General features: G+C 42.6%; 1 long non-coding RNA gene across 1 annotated transcript in view; it reads right to left on the reverse strand.

The window, feature by feature from the left end:
• LOC137637153 (uncharacterized) overlaps positions 1 to 7,019 on the reverse strand; it is a 33,374-nt gene extending 26,355 nt beyond the window's left edge. Inside the window, exon 1 of the long non-coding RNA XR_011043420.1 lies at positions 6,833 to 7,019. This is a non-coding gene — a long non-coding RNA (uncharacterized lncRNA). The remainder of the gene's footprint in view (positions 1 to 6,832) is intronic.
• Positions 7,020 to 9,478: the final 2,459 nt, after the last annotated feature.

Genomic DNA, 9,478 nt, shown 5'->3' on the forward strand with positions numbered 1-9,478 from the left:
GTTCTCAGCTGAAAAACTGGGGGGATGTGGAATAATGAGTTAGGACAGGTCAAACCTGGTGTGCAAGCGGCATGTGCGCCACCTAGGGGCGCGAAAGGTAAACAGGGATATAAACAGAATCACGAGAGAAGCCTCAGCTACCGGAACTGTTATACTACAATTATCTTAGGAATATTATCTTGGTTTATTTGTAAGTAATAGTATAAGACGGTGCATCATTATCATGAGCCCAGAGGGGGCATCATGTTTTATTTATATTTCCGGCTAAATAGCAGCCTCATGAGAGTCACACATTTGTATAGGCCAATCATGGGCATATTTTACAGTTCTCCCAATGAGTAATTTTATTCAGGTCTGGGAGTAAATATAAGCAGGCATCACAGTATACATACATAGATTAATATATATGACAGTGCATATCCCATATCCATGCAGGCCACAGGAAGGTCATATCCATATGTATAGGTATGTATGTAGCAGGATGGCCTATCACAGGTATGGTAGCCTATTTTATTTTATAACCATTACGAGTTTGTAATTACATACACTTATTCTTTCAGCTTCAAACGTTCGTTGCATGTACCTCAAATAAAGTCATCAAATGCAAGAATGTCTCATTGACCATGTTTGAAGAAATATTGTACACAAGAACGCACGACATACAGACATGACCACGTCATTGAGGTGTGAGGCTCCTGGGTGCACGGAAGTACATCAGAAGAACAAGCATGACAAAAACTTGTCACGGCAGAAACCCCCCAAAATTAACCGCCCATTACTGAAACAAGGCGTCGGCGAAGATGACTGGGCTGCTTTCACAAGGCAGTTGGAAATGTTTCGCGATGGAACGTCTTTAGCACCTAACCCGATAACAGCTCACCTGCTCGCATGTTGTGAACCAGAACTTGAAGCTGCCTTATTCAGAGAGGACCCCGCCATCGCAACAAATACCGAGGTGGACGTACTAGCGGCAATAAAACCTCTGGCAGTACTGAGTGTGGCCTTAAGCGTATAGAGGACGACCCTACTACAAACCACTCAGGCCCCTGGTGAACCTGTAAGGCAATATGTGGCAAGGTTGCACGGGGTGGCCAATGTGAGTCAGTGGATCGTCACCAGCACCTGCAAGTCCAACACCTGCACAGAGACGATTACATGCGACTAAACTGAGGAGATTGCGAAGTTGATCCTGGTAAACAGCCTCGCAGATGAAGAAATCAAGAGAGATGTGTTGGGAACTCCAGAGGTCGATAACAAGGCACTAAGCGAAACGGTAACACTCATCGACAGCCAGGAAACAGCTAGCCGGGCCACGTTAAGTGCAAACCCATCAGTATCAGCCAGCGGGTACAAGAAACAAGCGAAAATGACAACGAACACACCCCCCTCAACCACACCGAAAAAGAGTGACGAACAAGACATTTCAAGACATCAGTTTCGTTACCAGTGCGGACTCCTCACTCCAAAGTTTGGAAAAGTGAGAGGCAAAGTAAAGGAGTTCAAGTCGTGCCTAGTATGCTGGAGGGAAAATGTCCAACGGCAACGGAAGCCGCGGCAATTATCAGCAGGTACTGAAGCAGGGGCGTTATTCTATCGCACGCAAGAAGAGGAAACAGAAGCGGAAAACAACAAAGTATACGCATCAGGGATGAACTCCTCAAACAAAGTTTTACCTCACCCAATGATACCCATCCGCATATCGGGGAACCCTGCTGCTCACAACAAAAAGATGTCGAACAAATCCTCATCCATTATGGCGGTTGCGGACTCTGGGGCTCAGACGTGCCTGAATATGAGTCTACACCAGCAACACCTCAGGCCAGCTAATAGACGCATCTACGCATCCAACAACCAGGAAATCAATGTGCTCGGCTCCATACACCTCATACTATCAGGCAAGAATGAGCAAAGAGCGCACATCACAACAACTGCCACGGTGCATGTCACGGACACCGACAACTGGTGCCACTGGCAGGGTCGCAGTATGCCTAAATGTAGGGAAGTCCCACAGCGACAACTCGCTCGCAGTGCGGATGTCCACGCCACACTCCACCTTCCCGGCAACCAGTCAACCTGCCATTCACACCGTCAGCAGAGTTTACCGAAAATATGAAAGCGTGGCTACTGGAACGATATGCATCGTCAACCTTCAACACCTGTCCACACCAGCCACTGCCAACAATGACCGGACCACCTTTGGAGAGACGGATCATCGACCCTCAGGCAGAACCGACGGTGACAAAGAGACCCCCAAACATACCGGTACACTGGCAAAAAGAGGTGGCGGCCCAACTGGAAAGAGACGTAGCACCGGGAGTGATTGAACCCGTACCACCCAACACACCAGTGACCTGGCTACACAACATGGTTCTCACACAAAAAAAAAGATGGCACCAAGCCGCACTGTGGACTTACAGCCCCTAAATCGACATTGCATTTGAAAAACTCATCACACCAACCCACCCATAAAGCAAGCCAGAGCAGTACCTCCTACTGTATATAAAACGGTCACTGACGCATGGAACATATTTCACTCCATTGATATCCGCAAAGAGGACAGACACAAGACAACTTTCCTCACTGAGTAGGGACGATTCTGCTACCGCCGCGCACCCATGGGCTTTCTCGCATCACAGGACGCGTATACACAACAATATGATGCGATTATTGCGGACGTCCCAAGAAAGACAAAATGCGTCGATGACACCCTACTGTGGGATTCAAACTTACAAGAACACTGGTGGCGCGTCATAAATTACTTGGAACTCGTAGGAAGGAACGGCATCATTCTCAACCCAGCCAAGTTCCAATTCTCATCTACAGAGGTGAACTTTGCAGGATTCCAGGTTGGAGAAATTGAGGTAAAACCCTTACCAAAATACCTGAACGCAATTGCAACGTTCCCAAGACCAAAGAACATCACAGACATTCGGGCATGGTTCGGACTAGTAAACCAGGTATCACACTATAGCACAACAAGTGACTTAATGGAACCGTTCAGGCTCCTACTCAGCCCCAAGGTATGCTTCCAGTGGGGCCCGGAACTCAAGAACGCATTCGATAGGTCGAAGGCAGCAGTTATACGCGAAATCCAGAAGGGGGTCGAGATCTTCAACCCAGACAAGCCAACATGCCTTAACCCAGATTGGTCAAAAGTCGGAATCGGGTATTGGCTGCGTCAGAAACGCTACATGTGAAGCCCTCACACCAGGATGTTGCCCAGATGGCTGGAAGTCCACCCTAACAGGATCGAGATTTCTCAAGGACACAGAAAAGCGGTATGCACCAATTGCCGTAGCATGGGCACTCGAGGACAGCCGATTCTTCACCATGGGGTGCAAAGACTTGATAATAGCAACGGACCACAAGCCACTCGTGAAGATTCTAGGGGACAAAGAACTAGACACCATCACGAACCCAAGGCTCTTCCGACTCAAGCAGCGAACACTAAGGTGGAGATACAGAGTCATTCACGTGCCAGGAAAAGACATACCCGCATCAGACGCCACATCAAGGAACCCTTCACCTAATACAAAGCCAAACACTTCGGAGGTGATAACGGCTTTAAATGCCATTCGCTCGACACCCAACCACCTAGACGACATGGAAGCTGCTGTGATAGCAACGGTATGGTTGACAACGGACTCAATCGGATCTGTGACATGGGAAAGAGTCAAAGGAAGCACCGCTGTGCACCCATGCCTGCAAAGTCTGATACCATTCATTGAAAACGGGTTTCCATCTACAAGGGACGAACTAACTGAAGAGCTACAACCATATTGGCAGTACCGGGACAGGCTGTCGACAGTGCATAGCGTCATCATGATGGATAAAAGAGTCCTGATACCTTCGGCACTAAGGGGTGAGATATTGAGAGCCCTACACGCGGCCCACCAAGGAACCAACAAAACGCAAAACAGAGCTCAGTGTTCTGTGTTTTGGCCAGGACTCACCAAAGACATCAAAAACACAAGGAACAGTTGCCAAGCATGTTGGGGGATGTCACCCTCACAACCACGCATGCCACCGACACAACCGAGCGTCCCAACCCAACCATTTCAAGCCATTGCAGCGCATTTCTTCAAAATGAAAGGCACTGGCTACCTGGTCATCGTCGACAGATTCAGCAGTTGGCCCTACATTGTGACATCGGGTTCAGGGGCCAGGGGTTTCAGCAAAGCTATCCTGCACTACTTCGCTACCTTCGGAGTGCCTCAGGACCTAAGCACCGACGGGGGACCTGAATTCACTGCAAAGGAGACCCAGAGCCTACTGCAGCGCTGGGGAGTCAGACACCGTCTCTCATCTAAGTACCTCCCCCAGTCATATGGGCGGGCGGAGGCAACAATAAAGTCTATGAAACGCCTCCTGACATCACACACCGATACGTACGGCAGCCGAGATACTGAAGCTGTAGCAGCAGGCCTACTCCAATACAGGAACACACCAGACCAGGAAACCGGTATGTCACCATCACAGATCATATTCGGAAAAAACCTCATGGATCTGCTACCTGTGGTGCAGTCCACCCAATATGGTGGGACACATGGGAACGCCAAGAGGAAGCCCTGCGCTACCGATTCACCAAGCAGGTAGACAAACTGACACCCAACACCCGGCAGCTGCCACCTCTGAAACCAGGAGACCGGGTCCGGCTGCAGAATCAGGCAAGCAATGCCAGGGGGCGATGGGACAGAACAGGTATCGTCGTGGAAACAAGACAACATAACCAATACTTAGTCAAAGTAGACGAGTCCGGGCGATCAACACCGCGCAATTGCCAATTCCTTCGCCATAGAACAATGGTTTGAATTTGGAGTGTCCTTCTCCTAGAAGAGCTGCTTACCATAGCTAAACAATCTCTCCTACCCTCATCAAGAGGAAAATAGCCACTGAACAATTAAAGTGCATTAGTTAACCCCTTGAGGGAAGAAGAATTGTTAATTAATCTGCATTGTCAGGTGTCTGAGGATAGGGGAGAAATTGGAACAAGCAGGCCAGACTATTTAGTAGGTAGTAGGTTGGCCTGGGCATCAACCACCCGTTGAGATACTACCGCTAGAGAGTTATGGGGTCTTTTGATTGGCCAGACAGTACTATATTGGATCCATCTCTCTGGTTACAGTTCTTTCCCTTTGCCTACACATACACTGTATAGTCTGGCCTATTCTTTAAAGATTTTCCTCTGTCCTCATACACCTGAAAACACTGTGATTACTAGACAATTCTTCTTCACCCAAGGGGTTAACAACTGCACTGCAATTGCATTGCTCAGTAGCTACTTTCCTCTTGGTAAGGGTAGAAGAGAGACTTTAGCTATGGTAAGCAGCTCTTCTAGGAGAAGGACACTCCAAAATCAAACCATTGTTCTCTAGTCTTGGGTAGTGCCATAGCCTCTGTACCATGGTCTTCCACTGTCTTGGGTTAGAGTTCTCTTGCTTGAGGGTACACTCTGGCACACTGCTCTATCTAGTTTCTCTTCCTCTTGTTTTGTTAAAGTTTTTATAGTTTATATAGGAAATATTTATTTCAATGTTTTTGCTGTTCTTAGAATATTTTATTTTTCCTTGTTTCCTTTCCTCACTGGGCTATTTTCCCTGTTGGAGCCCCTGGGCTTATAGCATTCTGCTTTTCCAACTAGGGTTGTAGCTTAGCAATTAATAATAATAATAATAATAATAATAATGATAATAATGTGTAGGCAAAGGAAAAATGAGCCATAACCAGAGAGGGAACCAATACAGTACTGTCTGGCCAATCAAAGGACCCAATAATTCTCCTGTCAATTTTATCTGTGACATCACGTCCTTAACATACAACTCTAGCCCATAGACACACATTGAATTCCTTCTTTAACATGTGACTATACAAGCTTAAATCCTAAAATGATCATCAAATATTAAAAGGGTTGCGGTGTATGTATGATAGCGGCCACCTGTATGTATGATAGCGGCTGACTTAGAATACGGCAGTCTAAGGGGGGTCGCAGTGGGGGCGTTATCCCCCAGTTACATAAGTAGGTATGGACACGGCTTGTAGGTTAGGTTAGGGGGGAAAGTCTAGTTTAGTTGATTTCCATATTTTTATAGAAGCAGGAGGATCTGGCCGCTGATATACATAGGCTCCAAAGGGTTTTTAGCCGTTCCAAATTTCCCTTTTAAATTGCGGTCTTCCTTTGCATAAAATGTTCCGAGAATTTGCTTGTCAAATAAATCTTTTTGTCTTCAAGATAATTAAAATCTTAAGATACTACTCAAGTTTTAAATGGAGCCTATGTAGTTGCTGGTACAGACCAGGGCAATAATTAAAATGTGGGTAAATATTTACTGTAGCACAATATTCCTAATGAAGAAAATATGATGTGTTTCTGATGTATTTGTGGATTACTCTGAACTAGTTTTAATGCAAATAACTGGGAGAAAGCCACATTTTTCTCATTTTAGACATTTTAAAATTCTATATTGGATTACTGGAAAAAAAAACATTTTAAAAGGGAATCAAAACACAAGGACACCATTTAACCTTGAGATCTTTCCCCATAACCTAACCTAGGAGCCATATCATTACATTCTTACCTACCAGGGGGTCATATGAACCCTTCTGGACCCCATTGGACTGCCGTATCCTAAGTTTACCCTAAAACTAAGTCTCAATTCTGGGGTTGCTTCCAGACCAGCTTCCTTCCTGACAATGTAAAACTAAATATTACGTTAAATCTTAAAACTAGCTCCATAATATCGTATATTAGACCAAGATAAATATTATCTTATAAAGGAAAACGAACTGACAATATGAAAAGAATCGCTTGCCACCATGCCATTCTCCGCGTTACCTTTTCTTTCTGTCTCGATTTTGGTCCACCAAAGATCTTGAATTGCTTCACACTGCTTTAGAAACGTAGATCGTAGAGTATTCTTTTCACTATTAATAAAATATATTTGCTTATTAGCAAAGACACGCGTCACTATATGCAAAGATATACGTATCAAGATCGGACTCAAAACTACTGTTTGACTTTGAAGCTTCAGGTTCAGGTTCTGGGGTGAGGCATAGCCTTTACAACGGCGCCTCTGTGTCTTTTAGTTTTGTGTTCCTTATTTTCACTAGTTTTTCTCTTTTCATCCACATTTGTTGTAGTATACTTTTCTTATTTTCAATATTCTCTTCACAAAAAAAAGGAATTTTCCAACTGTTTGTGCACTATCTTCTTCGTATGGTTGTTGAAGCTCAATTGCTTTTATTCTTATATCACTAAACTGTGGACAATATAATATAAAATGGTTAGCATTTTCTTCTACATCACAAAATACACAGTTTATATTTCCATCTTGGTGTCTGTTTCTTATATTCAAGCCCAATGAGTTTGTCCTTGCTCTGAATAATAAAATTGACGAAAATGTATTGTCATACACTTCCTCCTCCTTGATTTCACTTTTCCAGTTTTTATACAAAATTAAACTCTCCTTACACTCCATTTCACTCTTCCATTTGCTTGTGTCCCATTCTCTTGTTCTCTTCTTTATGTCCTCTTTCGTACATCTCTTGACTTCTCTCATCGCCATCCCACATTCTTCAGCATACTTCTTCACATGCATCCACCACTTCCTCTCTTTTTCTTCCATATCATTGACTATTGCTGTAAGTAGGTCCTTTTCTCCCTTAAAAATGCTATTAAGGTACCTCAGCTTACCATCCATTACCCTTGTTTTCATAGCTGATGCTCCTACATCCCCTCTCAAGGCTACAATTGCTGTATTCTTTACAGCCCCTAACATCCTTCTATACACTCCATTCTCTATTCTCTGCAACTTTTCTATTTCCGTTTCTGTTAAGTTAATCACATTTGTTCCATATAATATAGAAGGTAGTGCTACACTTTTCCAGTATGTTTTCCCTATCAGTATCTTATTAAAGCTTTTTTCTATGATCGAATATGTAAGATTGGCTAGCTTTTGCGCCTTAACTATCATTTCACTTTTCTGTGTTTTGAACATATTCCTACCATCATCTACCTTGATACCTAGGTATTTAATATTGCTTACTACTCTTATTCTCTCTATATTATCTGGTTTCTCCTTCATATTATATATAAGTACGCTACTTTTGTCTCTATTTATGTCTAAACCACACTGCTTTCCTATATCTATCACTTTCCTTATGTTTAATTCAGCATCCTCTATATTCTCAGCAAGCACTAGGACATCATCAGCAAAAAATAATACTGCTAGCTTTATAATATCATTTTTAAAACCATTACCTTCCCTTTCTACTTGTTTTATAATCTGATAAGTAATTAATTTGAATAATGTTGTAGAGGCAGTACAGCCTTGCTTTATTCCACTACTTACGCTCAATTTTTGTTCTACTCTTTCCCCTATGTCTAACGTAGTCGAGTCTCCCACATACACTTCAGCTATAGAGTTAATTATACTAGTATGTACTTTGTATTGCTTTAATGTTTCTATCAGTGCTTCCCTTTTTATGGAATCGAAAGCTTTTTTGAAATCTAAAGAGGCCACTATGAGTTTTTTCTTATTTTTGAAAGTTTCTTCGACCATGTATTGTAAGATGAATATATTATCCTCAATCCTTCCTCCTTCTGTAAATCCCGCTTGACTATCTTCTATGGCATTATTACTTTTTAAATGCCTTTCTATTTCATCCTTGATAAAAGCCATGTATATTTTATATGATACATTTGTGAGAGCTATAGGTCTTAATTCCTTTGCTGTTGGCTTGTTTTTCTTTTTTAACATTTTTGTTCTGGATTCTTTCCAGCTTTTGGGTTTTTCTTTGCTGGCTAGTTCCTCTTTGTAGCAGTTCACTAGTGTATTCTTGCATATATCACTCATCATCATTGCTTTGTAGTAGTCTGGCTTTAGTCCATCTGGCCCTGCTGCTTTACCTTTCTTCAGACGTTTTAAGCATTTTTCTAATTTACCTTTACTCATTTCAGCGGCGGGCATGGGTTTAATTATTCCTTCGACATTAAGTACAGCATCGTAATGCTCCCTTAGATGTTCAGGTATACTATATTCATTTACAGTTATAATGTCGTTTTCTCTTCTCAAATTATCCAGGTATTCACTCTCCTCCTCCTCATTCCAGATCTCAGTTATTCTATTTTCATGTGTGTTGTAGACTGTTTTCCAAAATTTTACTAATTCTTCTTTAGCCTCTTCATCTGATAGTTTATTTCCTCTGTCTCCATATAATTGTATTGCCTCGCTTTTTATTTCTTTGCTATTTCTTAATTTGTTTATGTTTTCCCATAGTTTATTGTTTTTATCATCTCTTATCTCTATGGTCTTCTTTTTCTCATATAACGTTATGCTCTCTTTCACCAGTATTTGTACTTCTTTCTTCTTATGATTGTATTTTTCTTCTAATTCTCTTTTTATCCTAATATCTTTTTCATTTCTCTTTTTTCTATTAAGTTCCTTTCTTTCCTTAATCTTTCTTCTTATTTCCTCGGTTA

Source organism: Palaemon carinicauda, unplaced genomic scaffold (assembly GCF_036898095.1).
Source record: "Palaemon carinicauda isolate YSFRI2023 unplaced genomic scaffold, ASM3689809v2 scaffold56, whole genome shotgun sequence".
NCBI classification, from domain to species: Eukaryota; Metazoa; Arthropoda; class Malacostraca; order Decapoda; family Palaemonidae; genus Palaemon; species Palaemon carinicauda.